General features: G+C 40.5%; 1 long non-coding RNA gene across 1 annotated transcript in view; it reads right to left on the reverse strand.

The window, feature by feature from the left end:
• Window positions 1–346: 346 nt before the first annotated feature.
• The window catches only part of LOC103186187, a 36299-nt gene continuing 24016 nt past the window's right edge, over window positions 347–12629 (reverse strand). Inside the window, exon 3 of the long non-coding RNA XR_488719.2 lies at window positions 347–464. This is a non-coding gene — a long non-coding RNA (uncharacterized LOC103186187). The remainder of the gene's footprint in view (window positions 465–12629) is intronic.

Genomic DNA, 12629 nt, shown 5'->3' on the forward strand with positions numbered 1-12629 from the left:
AAAAAAACAGCAATACAGTCCACTGGTGAAAATTATGATTGGAATTATATGTAAAGTCTCACTGATAGCCTGAGAAAAGTAGTAATTAACCATTATATTAATTGTGGTGCACAATTCAGTCAGAAAAATCATTACTTCTTGTGGTATCTTGCATATTGTTAAGATTTTAACAAAAGCTACCTACCACGTAATTTATCCACAGTAGCTGCAAATTCCTTAGTAGGTCATTCGTTTTGGACAGTAGAAGGCATAGATAGACTCAGGAAAGATCTTTTTCTGGCAAACCTTCAATCTGCAGACGCACCATAAATCAGGATAAAGAATGTCTCACTGCTTCACTGTCTACGAGGTGTTTCAGAGCGCTCCCTCTTGTGTTATTTCAGCTCTGTTTGCCTGCTGTTCACTCCAGTCAAAATCAACAGTGAGCTTTCTGGTGAATACTGTTGAATTATTCAATCAGGCTCCTGGAGAAGAATAGGGCACGACGTATTACAACAATGTAGTATCAAAACACTAAGAATGTTTGAGTGCAATATTTAGCAGGGAGAAGTGAACTCCCCAGCAGCCGACCAAGCAATACTTATACGTGTGCATCATTTTCAAACGTAACCCATGAAGACACAGAGCATGGAAAACCACAAAATAAATACTGATCCTGAAAGGCATACTGATTATTTTTGGTTTCTTTTCTTTTCCATTTGCAAATACCATGGTGTAACACTGTCTAGTCTGGGCCATTCATGTCTCTTCGGGATTCCTGGTTGTTGTTTTTACACTGCTCAAAATGTGTGTTTCTTCCTTGACTTTTTCTATCCTGGCTGAGAGCAAAATAAAAATGACTCTTGAGTGAATTCAGTCAATGATTTGTACCAGTTGCAGTTTGATGGGAGGGTGGTTTATCTGGAAACTGCTTATTTGCCCAAGGCTGATTGAGATGAATTTGGATGTTTGTTGAGGAGGAGATTTAGAATTCAAGCTGGTTCCACTCAGAAAATGTACCTTGATACAACCTGATCTCTGCACCAATTGAAGCCCACTAATGTGAAAACAGTGAGTCTATTGGTCTTTGTATATGTCTGTGTGGCTCTATAACACTCTCCCTGTTTGTAGATGTCTGTGTGCCTCTGTAATAATCCTTGCATTTGATATAGTGCTTTATCACCTCGTTGTGATGTCTCAAAGTGCTTCCCAGAAGATACTGCAAAGTGACTGTGTGTTTTGTGGGCAAAATGCAACAGTCTCTGTGTTTGTATATGTCTGTGTGTGTCTGCCTCTGTAACACTCTGTTTATTTGTATGTGTGTGTGTATATGTGTGTGTCTCCCTCTGTAACACTCTGTATTTGTGAGTGTGTGTGTCTCTGCCTCTCCAACTCTGCCTTTGAATGCATCACTCTCTGTGCCTTTCTAACTACTGTGTCTTACTATGTATGCATCTGTCTCTCTTTATCTCTCTTATTGTCTGTGTCTTTACATTGTACGTACTTCTTTCTCTACCTCTCTAATTATCTGTGTATTTGTATGTGTGGCCTGTCTAATATGCACTTACGTAGATCTTGTCTTATCACACACTGCCTGTTCAGTTGCTCTATTAAAATTATGACCTTGGAACCTTTTCACACATGCATACAACTGGAAAAAAAATCCCAATATTGTAGCCTGAGTTGACTTATGGATTAGAGGCTGATGTGGATGGTTGGTGTTTTATCATACATAGTAATGTACCTCAACTCCTCTTCCCCACACACATAAAATTGAAACCTCTGGCCATAGTGTTTATAGTACTATGATATTAGCATCCACAATGTGTAAACAGGTGGTGTTTTCTCAATGCTCAGTCTTTACGAAGGAGATTTTGCTCTCTTCGTTGGGGGAGTGTGCAGTGGTCAGGAATCAATGGATCATTTGTGAATAGTACTAAAATCGTTTTGGCACTTTTACTTGTTTGTTTCTGGCCCTGAGCTATTTGGGCTGAGGTCAGTTCAGATTGAACTGAGTCAACAGCTGAAGCCAGATTGGATAATTCATCCCCACGAATACACAATAAACCAAATTCCTGACCCTTTGTCACTCACAACTCCATGTTTGTCCTAGTTGATCCACTTCGAGATAAAATTCAATTCTCTTTGGGTTTGAAAGATGGAAAAAGGTGGTTCACTTGCATAGGAACAAAAACATCCTTCTGGGGACAGGCAGCATCTTTATCTGAGTGTTACCACTGACATGCCTACGTGTGGTAGATATTTGTTTCAATGCAAACATCCTAACATTAATTAATCTGCCACTGTAGCAGTGATCAAGGGATCTGCTGTCTGTGCCTGAAGTCACAACGGCAAATGTGGATAAATATACACTGAATTGTTTTATTCCTGGTAGAACAGTTGAGGATAGGACCCAAGGTCCAATCTCTAATTGTCTAATCCTGGCACTCTGGTGGCAGAATATTATCTGTTTCCTACATTCTCTGGGGTAAAATGCAATATTTATAATAGGGAGTCACAAATATCGTTTGAATCCAGATGTGCATAATGTTAACTTCTGGGAGTTCTGGTCTGGTGCAATCTATTTGCATGATGCACACCCAGAGAATTGTTATTTCCAACTCGAGTTACAGATACAGCAACTTTAAGGTATACCTTTTATCCTTGATTATGTTGGCGAGCCATTCAGTGCCAGGTGGATCAGATTCCTAGTCATGAAGAGCACTTTGTGATAGTCTATTTTTTTATGGGGCAGTGGAGGAGGCAGGTTCTTCATCCAAACCTACCTTGCAGTGGATTTCCCATATAGCCAGTCCCTGCTATCTGGTAATCTTGGATTCCTGCTGCTTTTGGGTTTTAGATTCTTCATTTCCAATATCAGATGTAATGAAGTTAATAGGCTTTGGAGCCAAAACCAACTGCTCACCCCAAGCAATCAACTAATTAATACAATACAAATTTACATTTATATAGTGCCTTTTTACAATGGGTAGATGTCCTAAGATACTGGATAGTCCAGGACTTGCACCTGAGCTGTGTGTGGGGATGAGGGAGGGTGGGGGTGTGGTTGGTGAGGGAGGAAATGGCTGAAAGAAATGTCAAAGAGGATGGTCTTGAGGCGCTCCTTGAAGGAGGTGAGGGAAGAAGTAAGTGGAAGGGAATCTGGGAAGGAGTTCCAGAGAGTGGGGGCAGATATGCTGAAAACCCAACCATCACTGGTGGGGCAGGGTGGGGTGAGGGACATGAAGAAGCCAGTGCCCACTGAGCAGAAGTAGTGGCTGTTAAGATTTCAGGAGGTCTCATAGATAGGGTGAGCAAGTGGAGGGATTAATGGTTAGGGATCTTGATCTCAATCTGTTGGGGGATGAAGAGTCAGTGGAGCCGGGTGAGGATGGTGCGATAGGCTCATGGTGCCTTGTCTGGGAAAGGATACAAGCTGCAGATTTCTGGATCATCCACAGCTTGTGAAGGGAAATGGCAGATAGTCCGGTGAGCAGAGTTGTTGTGATCTAGCCTGGACATGATGAATGCTACAATTACAGTTAAACACTACAATTGCCAGTTGAGCAAATCATCGTCTAATTCTAATATTTGTTCTTACTGTCTTTGTCCAATTGCTGCCTGTAACATCACACCACTCTTCCACTTAAGTGTTACAGTTCTGAATAGGTCACCTCAGTCCTACAGTCAGGAAACCTACAGGAACCTGATGCCGTATGCACTCTTTCCCAGAACCCCAGTACTGTACAGCCAGGAGAAACTTTTAGTAAAATCAATTGCCCATCTGTGGTTGGAACTTCAAACCTGTCATCTTAAAAGAAAAAACACTGTGCCGAGAGAGAAACTGGCCAGGTGCAACAAACATATAACATTTACTCTGACAAGAAATGCCAGCACTTGGCAGACAACCAAAACAAGGTGATTCCTTCCCATGAATTGCTGTGGGGGGTAATTAACATGCTATTTTTAACTCAAACAAGGCAGCGCAGTTCCTTGCAAAAGGCTCAACACTTATATCAGACGTATCAGCAGTCGCGCACTGATCAATGGTATGTTCAGAGTGCAATGCACTGTGATTAAGGAGCAGACAAACTGGGCCACCAGGACTGTTATGTGCTTGGCTGCAATACACACCACGAGCTGTAAATAAACCCACAGTCCCCATAAACGATGCCATCTGCTATGTATTGGCCGCTCATTGGAAAATTATAAACTTTATATGTACATAAAGCATATACTGTGTCAGCCTCTCCATCTAACGTGAGGGCTGCTCAGGCTGGTAAGATTGGCTTTGAAGGTGCACTGCCCTGATGTTTTCTTTTAAATGATAATCTACCCACAGGTATTGATAATCTACCCACAGCTATTCAATACACTGAGCAAAACACATTTTTTTTTAATTAAAAACACACAAACAAGGCCTATTTAGATCCAAATTACATAGGATCGCACATATTACACAGCATTCTTTTGAAAATAAAGTGGCACAGTTTTCAGCACATATTTACAATTTCCACTGGCTTTGAAGATCATGTTTCCTCAGTGCACTGTGAATAGAAGCTCAGAATAATAGTTGTTGGACCTGGAACAAAGTGCCAAGCAAACATTCGATACATAAAGTGCCGTAAATAAACTTGGCCATTTGGGGGCTCATTCAATTTGAACAACCCTCAGTCATGTACCATTGCTAGACAACAGAATGTTGGAATCAAGCCAGCCCCTGCTGTGGTGGTCTCACTAGTCCGGTCCCTGAGCCAGGCTGGTCTGCGATGATCCAGGGCACTGTGATGACAGAACAGCCAACCTGGCTCATCAGTAGGACTTGGCGTGGCAGAGTGGTTAGGAGGGATCGGGCTGAATCGTCTGTTTTGTTGCTGTGGATTCTATGTAATTCAAGGTAAGATAATAATCTCTCAAAAAAATAATAAATTGGTCATTTCAATCCACGACTGTTTGTGGGACACTGTTGTGCGCAATTGGCTGCCGCATTTCGCCCACAAATATAGTCAATTCACTTTACAGTCTATTCTGTGAAGCACTCTGAGACATCTAGAAGACGTGAAAAGCGCTATATCAAATGCAAGGATTATTAATATTATATTATTATTGTCGCACAGTGAATTCCATCAGACTCTGGCATGTCATGTAATTCCCAACTTCTTCCCAAAGTTATGCCAATTGCAAGTTAGATGCCTTATTTTTATGTTCAGAGCCACAGGAATAAAGACAGTTAGTTTATTTTTATAATTATTTTAAAATACATATTTACAGCTCAGTGGTTTAATGAATGGCTTGCTTGAGGGTTGGTTATAATTAGGTGGATTAATTTTAGGCATTGTAAACACTCTCAATTTTGAGCTGTTAGGTTGAAGTCTGGATTGAAGCCTCCCAACTGCAGCCCACAGTTGAATCATTGAATTATACAGCGCAGAAGGAGGTTATTCAACCCATCGTGTCCTTGCTGGCTCTTTGAGAAGAGCTACCCAAATCAATCCCATTCCCTCGCTCTCTCCCCATCGCTATGCAAACTTGTCCTACCCAAATAATTATCTACTTCTCTCTTAAAATTTGTTATCGAATCAGCTTCCACCACACTTTCAGGCAATGCATTACAGATTTGAACAACTCGCTGTGTGAAAACATTTCTCAACTCCCCTCTGTTTCTTTTAACAACTATTTTAAATCAGTGCCTTCGGGTTACCGACCCACCCACCAGTGGAAATAGTTTCTTCTTGTTCACCCTATCAAATCCCCTCATAATTTTGAAAACTTCTATCAAGTCTCCTCTTAACCTACTCTGCTCCAAAGAGAATAATCCTAGCTTCTCCAGCCTCTCCTGATAACTGAAGTGCCTCATTCCTGGTACCATGCTGGTAAACCTCTTTTGCACCCTCTCCAGTGCCTTGACATCCTTCCTAAAGTGTGGTGCCCAGAACAGTACTCCAGCTGAGGCCTAATCAGTGTTTTATAAAGGTTCATCATAGCTTTTTTAACAGTTTCATATACCACCTTCTCAAGTCATTGAGATGTCTCAAAGTGCTTCAAAGGATACATTATAAAGTGTAGTGAATGTGTATTTTGTGGGCGAATATAGAAATATATAGTTGATTAGAACAGAAAGTGAATATAATATCGGCAAATGCAGTAGCTAATCTGTACCAGTGGCATCCATAAACAGCAGTGAGATCAGTGGTTGATTCACTTCAGTTTTGGGGTGAAGTTTGATTAGGAGAGGAATATAAGGCTGGATAGCTGGGGTAAGACTCATTGCTGTTTTAAAACTTGAAAAGTAAATTGAGGAGGGGGGCATGTTAATAGGTGGCATGTTGGATTAGACATTAATCTTGCATTCAAATTTAGTCAAGAAAGTCATAACTATCTACTGGCTGTAAGATTGTAGAATCCTGTAGCGTATTGTTTAGAGTACTTGCCTCACAAGAGAGTGGATCTGGGTTTGATTCCCAGCAGGACGAAATGTTGGGCAAGTTTCCTTACTCCACAATCCTCTGTTTATTTAGCAGTAAGTAGGAACCTGGTTGTTAATTGATTGGCAGGTGGCTCTTCCAGGGGTAATAATCCTTTTTTTAAAAAAAATTTGGTCACACAATCCACGACTGTTTGTGGGACAATGCAAGTGGCTGCCACATTTCGCCCTCAAAATATACAATCAATTCACTTTACAGTATATTCTGTAAAGCGCTTTAAGACGACTCAAAGACAAGATAATAATAATTATAATAATCCTTGCTGAGGGGAAATCATATTATTGGGGTCACAGTGAGAGAAATTTACTATGCATCTAACTACCATATGCTATAACTGATTTGGGAACCCTCGATGAAGAAACTGGGACCTAAAAATAAGAATGTGTGCATCACCCAGCACTGAGATGCCTCACCTTTACAAAACCCCAAATTCACCAATAGGAAATAGAAATTATACCAGGACCATGAGAAGTACAGGTCGAACGAGTTGTGATGAACCAAGCCTGAAATTTCTTAGCCTTAACACCATTGAATGGGGTTAATAGGTATTGGTAACACCCTCACCTCTGAGTCAGAAGGTTGTGTTCAAGCCCAACATCGGAATTTTGAACTCACATAGCCTAGACTGGCATTCAAATTGATGGAGGTGCCATCCTTCGGATGAAACATTAAATCAAGGACCTGTCTGCCTGTTCAGGTGGAGGTTAAGGACCCCATGTACTATTCAAAAAGAAAGGGATTTTACCAATGGCCTGGCCAACAAATACAACTGATCAATCACTTTATGGTTGTTTGTACGACACTGCTGTGCAAAAATTGGCTGCTGCATTCGCCTACAAATACACAGTCACTACCCTTCAAAGTAAATCCTGTGAAGCACTTTGACATATCCTACTGACATGAAAGGTGCCATGTTAAATGCAAAGTTTTTTTTGTTAACATTTCAGAATGCACAGAATTTTGAAAACAAACTAACATTAAATCTTATCGGACAAGCAGATTTTCCACAGCTATTTTTAGGACCTTAAAACTAATTTAAAAATTTTGAAAAATTCTGCATGATCTGAAATTTTAAGACAGTGGTACTAAGGGTAGGACCATGAGAGGTTTTGGCCTTAATATTTCCAAAAAACTGAGAGGTAAATACGATCTATTTATTTCATTTATACCGATGTACCATGATTATAAATAATGCATGATTCAGTTTAGTTTGGGTGCAAGCCTAGTGTTATGCACAAGCAGGTATTTTTATAAGCAGTAGGAATATTATACTTGCTGGGCAGATGGTAACCGGATTGGAAATGATGCATTCAAACTCAATTCTTATTTGTGTAGAGGCATCAAGGAAATTGCTTCTCTCCAGATGCTCTGGGATCACTGATTGATGTTATTGCTTTACAGGGCAAAGACTCAGAATTTTTTTGTTGGATGCTCTCCTTTCCCCTATTAAAAACTTGTGCGTGTTAAAAGCTACTCCAAAAATCAGTCATTCTAATATCACAAATACAAGAGAATATAATCTAACCATAAAATAGGCCTTTTGAGAAAAATAGCCAGCATAATAGGTACTTTGTTTCTCAATATCCAAAAAACACTCACCAATTAGAAATAATGCTCCCATCAAACTGGATATCACATTTCAGCCTAAACCATAAACGGAGGGATTATTGCTATGAGAACCTTGGGTGTCTGACACACAAGGAGATCATCTCCATGTTTAAGAGTGTCCAAACCAGACCACACGTTCCATTTATGTGTAGGAATACATGGGAGCACAGGTGGGGACTTTATCTATGAGAAAATGAATAGTTCAGAGTCTGGGACAAAAGAATCTTGCTGACCATCAATCCATTTCCTCCAAAAATCATAGAACCTCTATACTAAGGTCTTTGGAGCTCTGTGTGGAATTTGTCTGCTTGCTTAAATACTCCTTTTAGTATTCTAATTAGAAATATTGCACATCTTATTTTATCCAGGAATTAGTTACAAGTGGTGATGTTTTACCAAGAAATGCTACAAGCCCTTCATGTTAATGTTTTCCAGGTCACACAGTTATATTGAGTATACATTTTGACCTGTGATGTATTAAGGACTCCCCCAGAGTGTAGACAACAACTTCAAATCTCAACTCCCTGACTCAGGGAGAAAAAGTGCTACCAATGGCGTGTAGACTTCCATTTAAAAACCTCTGGAAAGGTAATAATTTACTCAACCACTCCTAACCACCTGCTGTTAGATTGGTACAACATATTGCTGGCAATACTTTGTACCAATCCAACAGCGGGTGGTTTAGAAGTGGTTGAGTAAATTATTTTAGCTCAAAACATGGTGGTGACATGGCTGGACCAAGTGTGAGTAGAGGCCGAGAGATACAAACATTTATGAGTACCCGATTTACTGGCATTTGAAGAGCAAGAAGGAAAAATAAAAAAAAGTTCCAGTAATTTGTATTATTGCAAAACAAAATTGACATGAAGGGAACATTCATTTCATTTTTGTAAATGGGACAAAGCAATTAGATAGAGACTAAATGACAGAAAACAAATCGTTCTGATTCAAATTAAACAAACTTTTCCCAGGACAAAGTACTAAAAACAGCCAAATCCAAAAACATTTATACTTGGTTTTTTTTTTGGAGGTGTGGGTGGGGGTTGGTGGAGCAAGGAACTTATTGTTACAAAGCATTGCAGCAGAAGCAGTTTAATATTGTTCCCCTTGTCTCTGGCAATTACTATTCACAAATTGCTACCACCGATCATTTCTACAGCAGTTAACACCAAGTTTTATGTCTTACCTTCATTAGAAGTGTAATTTTTTATTATTGAAAATAATAATAATAATTCGGTCACTTAATCCATGACTGTTTGTGGGAAACTGTAGTGCACAATTGGCTGCCATTTTTCGCTCACAAAATATATGGTCAATTCATTTTACAGTATATTCTGTGAAGCGCTTTGACACATCTTGAAGACGTGATAAGGTGCTATATCAAATGCAAGGATTATTATTATCACACATCATCGAAAGGTCTTGCATGGGGGAATGTCATGGGTGATGGTGCGACGGTTCTCGCCCCTTGCAGGAACACAACATGCAGAAACTGCTTGCAGCACAGAGTTAGTAAGCAGCCTGATTGACTGTCAGATAACAAGCACTAACAGGCAGCCTGCAGAGTAAAATAACACATGAGCGCCAGCGCGGGAAAAATCCTTGCATTCGCCTCATACGACCCACAAGCAATGCTCGGTGCTCCTCGTGATCACTAACTAATGGTCATTATCCAGTATGTACTAACGTGTATAGGACTACAGAAGGGCTGAAGGCCCGACCACTGATGGTGGGGCGGCCCGGGCTGGGTGGGGAACATGGAGCAGACAGGTTGATAAGGGGTTAGCAGGTCGGAGAAGTAGGAGGGGGCAAGGCCATGGAGGGCTTTGAAGGTGAGGATGAGGATTTTGAACTTGATTACCTGACAAGTACTAAAGTAGTCCAATTGTTTTTGGCAGATAACTCATATAAAATGCCCTAAAATTTTAAAAGATGGATAGGAATGTGTACTGTCTGAAACGTTAAACAAGCCTCAAGGTTAAAGCTTTAAAGTTAATACCGTGTGGAATTTCAGGCCTGATGTCTGCAATTTAAACCATAATCATTGGTGATAACTGTCATTATCATAAATAATATACATTTTAAAAATCACTATATCATTCCCTTCCTTTCATTCTCAAGAAGTACTCCGCAGTCAAGAGAAGACCAGGCGTGCTGTTATTCTTTGTCTTTCACAAATGTTGTTCCATGAAGTTTAAGGATTAAAGACTACATAACTGGTATAATTTAAGTCAGCCTGGCTCAGTTGGAAGCAATCTTGCCTGAGTCAGAAGGTTGTGGGTTCAAGCCCCATCCAAGGACTTGAAACTAATAGAGTCTGGCACTCCAATGGTGTGCTGTGAGGGTCCTGCGTTGCTGGATATGCCATCCTTCGGATGAGACTTTAAACCGAGGTCCCATCTGCCTGGTCAGGTGAACATTAAAGATGCCATGGTGCAATTTATAAAGATATTGCTGTGTAAGTACATTGTTCTTGCACTTTACAGTATATCATGTGAAGTGCTTTGAGATATCCTCCCAACATGAAAAGATATTTTACCAAATGTAATGATTATTTAGTTATTTTCTTCACCAGTACACAAAAATATTTTGCCTGTTTATCTAGAGAGGAATTAACTGTTGCACCAAGAGGGATCTCTCAGTGTCATAATATTTGATCAAACATCTTCGAAATGGGTGTTATTCAGCTTCATTTGAGTTTGTGCCTTTATGATCACCTTTAAGAGCAATATGGTAGCAATTGAGATCAATATGAGGTTCTACCATTTATTTCACTGTGCTCTTTTGAATTTTGTACCTTTCTCGCTTTTAGTGACTCCAAATAGAGTGCCTGCAGGGATCCATAAGTGAGTGTAACAAGTCAGCAACATCAACAATTTATATTTATTTAGCATCTTTCACTTCAGGATGATATCTAAAAATACAGCACACAACTGATTGCACACTCGTGAGGGTAAGGGGTGATAACTGAGGAGAATGGGTGGGGGGAGGGGAAGATCCTTGAATTCGGTATAGTACCTCTTACCTCAGGAGGTCATCCCAAAGCACTTCATAAGATATTTTGCAAAGTGCAGCAACTGTGTATTTTGTGGGCATGCAAATATGTGCACAGTCGTGTCCCACAAGCAGCCATGAAATGAATGATCAATTTTATTTGGGGATTGTTTGCCAGGACAATTTCTCTTTTCAACTTCTCCCTTCTCTTTTTGAATAATGCCATGGGATCTTTAATGTCACCTGGATAGGCAGATGGGGCCTTGATTTAATGTCTCATCTGAAGACAACACTTCCAACAATGCAGCTCATCTTGGAGCACCACATTGGAGTGTTATCTTAGACTATTTGTCAAGTCCCGATGTGGGGCTTGAACCCACAACCTACTGACTCAGAGCTTAGAGTGCTACAACTGAGCCAGCCTGACACACAATAACAGAAAGCTGGGTCAAAAAGGTAGCCATATGATGTAGTCTATCTAGACTTGCAAAAGGCATTTGACAAAGTGCCACAAGAAAGTGGTAACGTGATCACAAACTGTGGTCACTGGGTATCAAGGGCAAGACATGGGTTCAGAATTCACTGAATGGAAGGAAGTAGAGAATCTTTGTTACGGGAGTAAGATCCAAATGGGTAGAGGTATGAAGCAGGGTGCCCCAATGGTCTGTAATGGGACATGCCCCACCTCGTATTTATTACTAAGCTCGATTCGCACACCCAGTGTAAATTAGTTAAATTTCCAGATGACCCCAAGTTGGGGAACTGTGGAATCAGAGAAGGCAACAAAGAGAGTTTGATAGGTATGCACATGGGCGGATAGCTGGGAAGTGAAATGTAATACTGATAAATGCAAGATACTACATACAGGATGCAAGAATAGGAAACGTAAGTACTCCATGGATGGGACAGAACTTGCCAAGGGGGAAGCTGAAAGAGATCTAAGGGTAGGTTAGTTGGCGCATCGCTTACTATGTCAAAACAGTGCGAGGCAGAAATAAACAAGGCTGTTGATGTGTATTGCTAAATCAGTTGAGTTTAGATCCCCAGAAGTCATACTTAGGCTGTATAAACTGTCTTTTTAGATTGCACTTTGAGTACTGCATACAGTTCTGGTCACCATGATGTAAGGGGGCATTGCAGAGGAAAGCAATGAGGAGGATTCCCAGTGTTAAAGGAATGAGCTTTGAGCAAAGCCAATGAAAAATTGTGGAAATAGTTGCCAAAAATTGCGGGGAAATTTGACAAATTTTGCGGAAAATTGCAAGGGGTTGATTGGTGCAATTGAGGTACATTTTACTGTCAACCTACATTTTTTCACTTTATTGATAAAAACTAAACATGAGGAACTAACACACACTAGATTGTTGCAAAGAAAATATTAATGCTTTCTTTAACAAACAAACCTGGGTGGCCCTTTCAGGGTGGGTGGGGCGGGGGGGTGGAACGTTGACACTAGCGTAGGCCCAAAGAGCCGAATGGCCCATTTCCACCCACACTACATTTGAAGGCCTGGAGATCTGCCAAAAGCAAGCATTGCTCGCCAAACTCACCAGTGTCCTGACT

This window comes from Callorhinchus milii, unplaced genomic scaffold, assembly GCF_018977255.1.
Source record: "Callorhinchus milii isolate IMCB2004 unplaced genomic scaffold, IMCB_Cmil_1.0 Scaffold3, whole genome shotgun sequence".
NCBI classification, from domain to species: Eukaryota; Metazoa; Chordata; class Chondrichthyes; order Chimaeriformes; family Callorhinchidae; genus Callorhinchus; species Callorhinchus milii.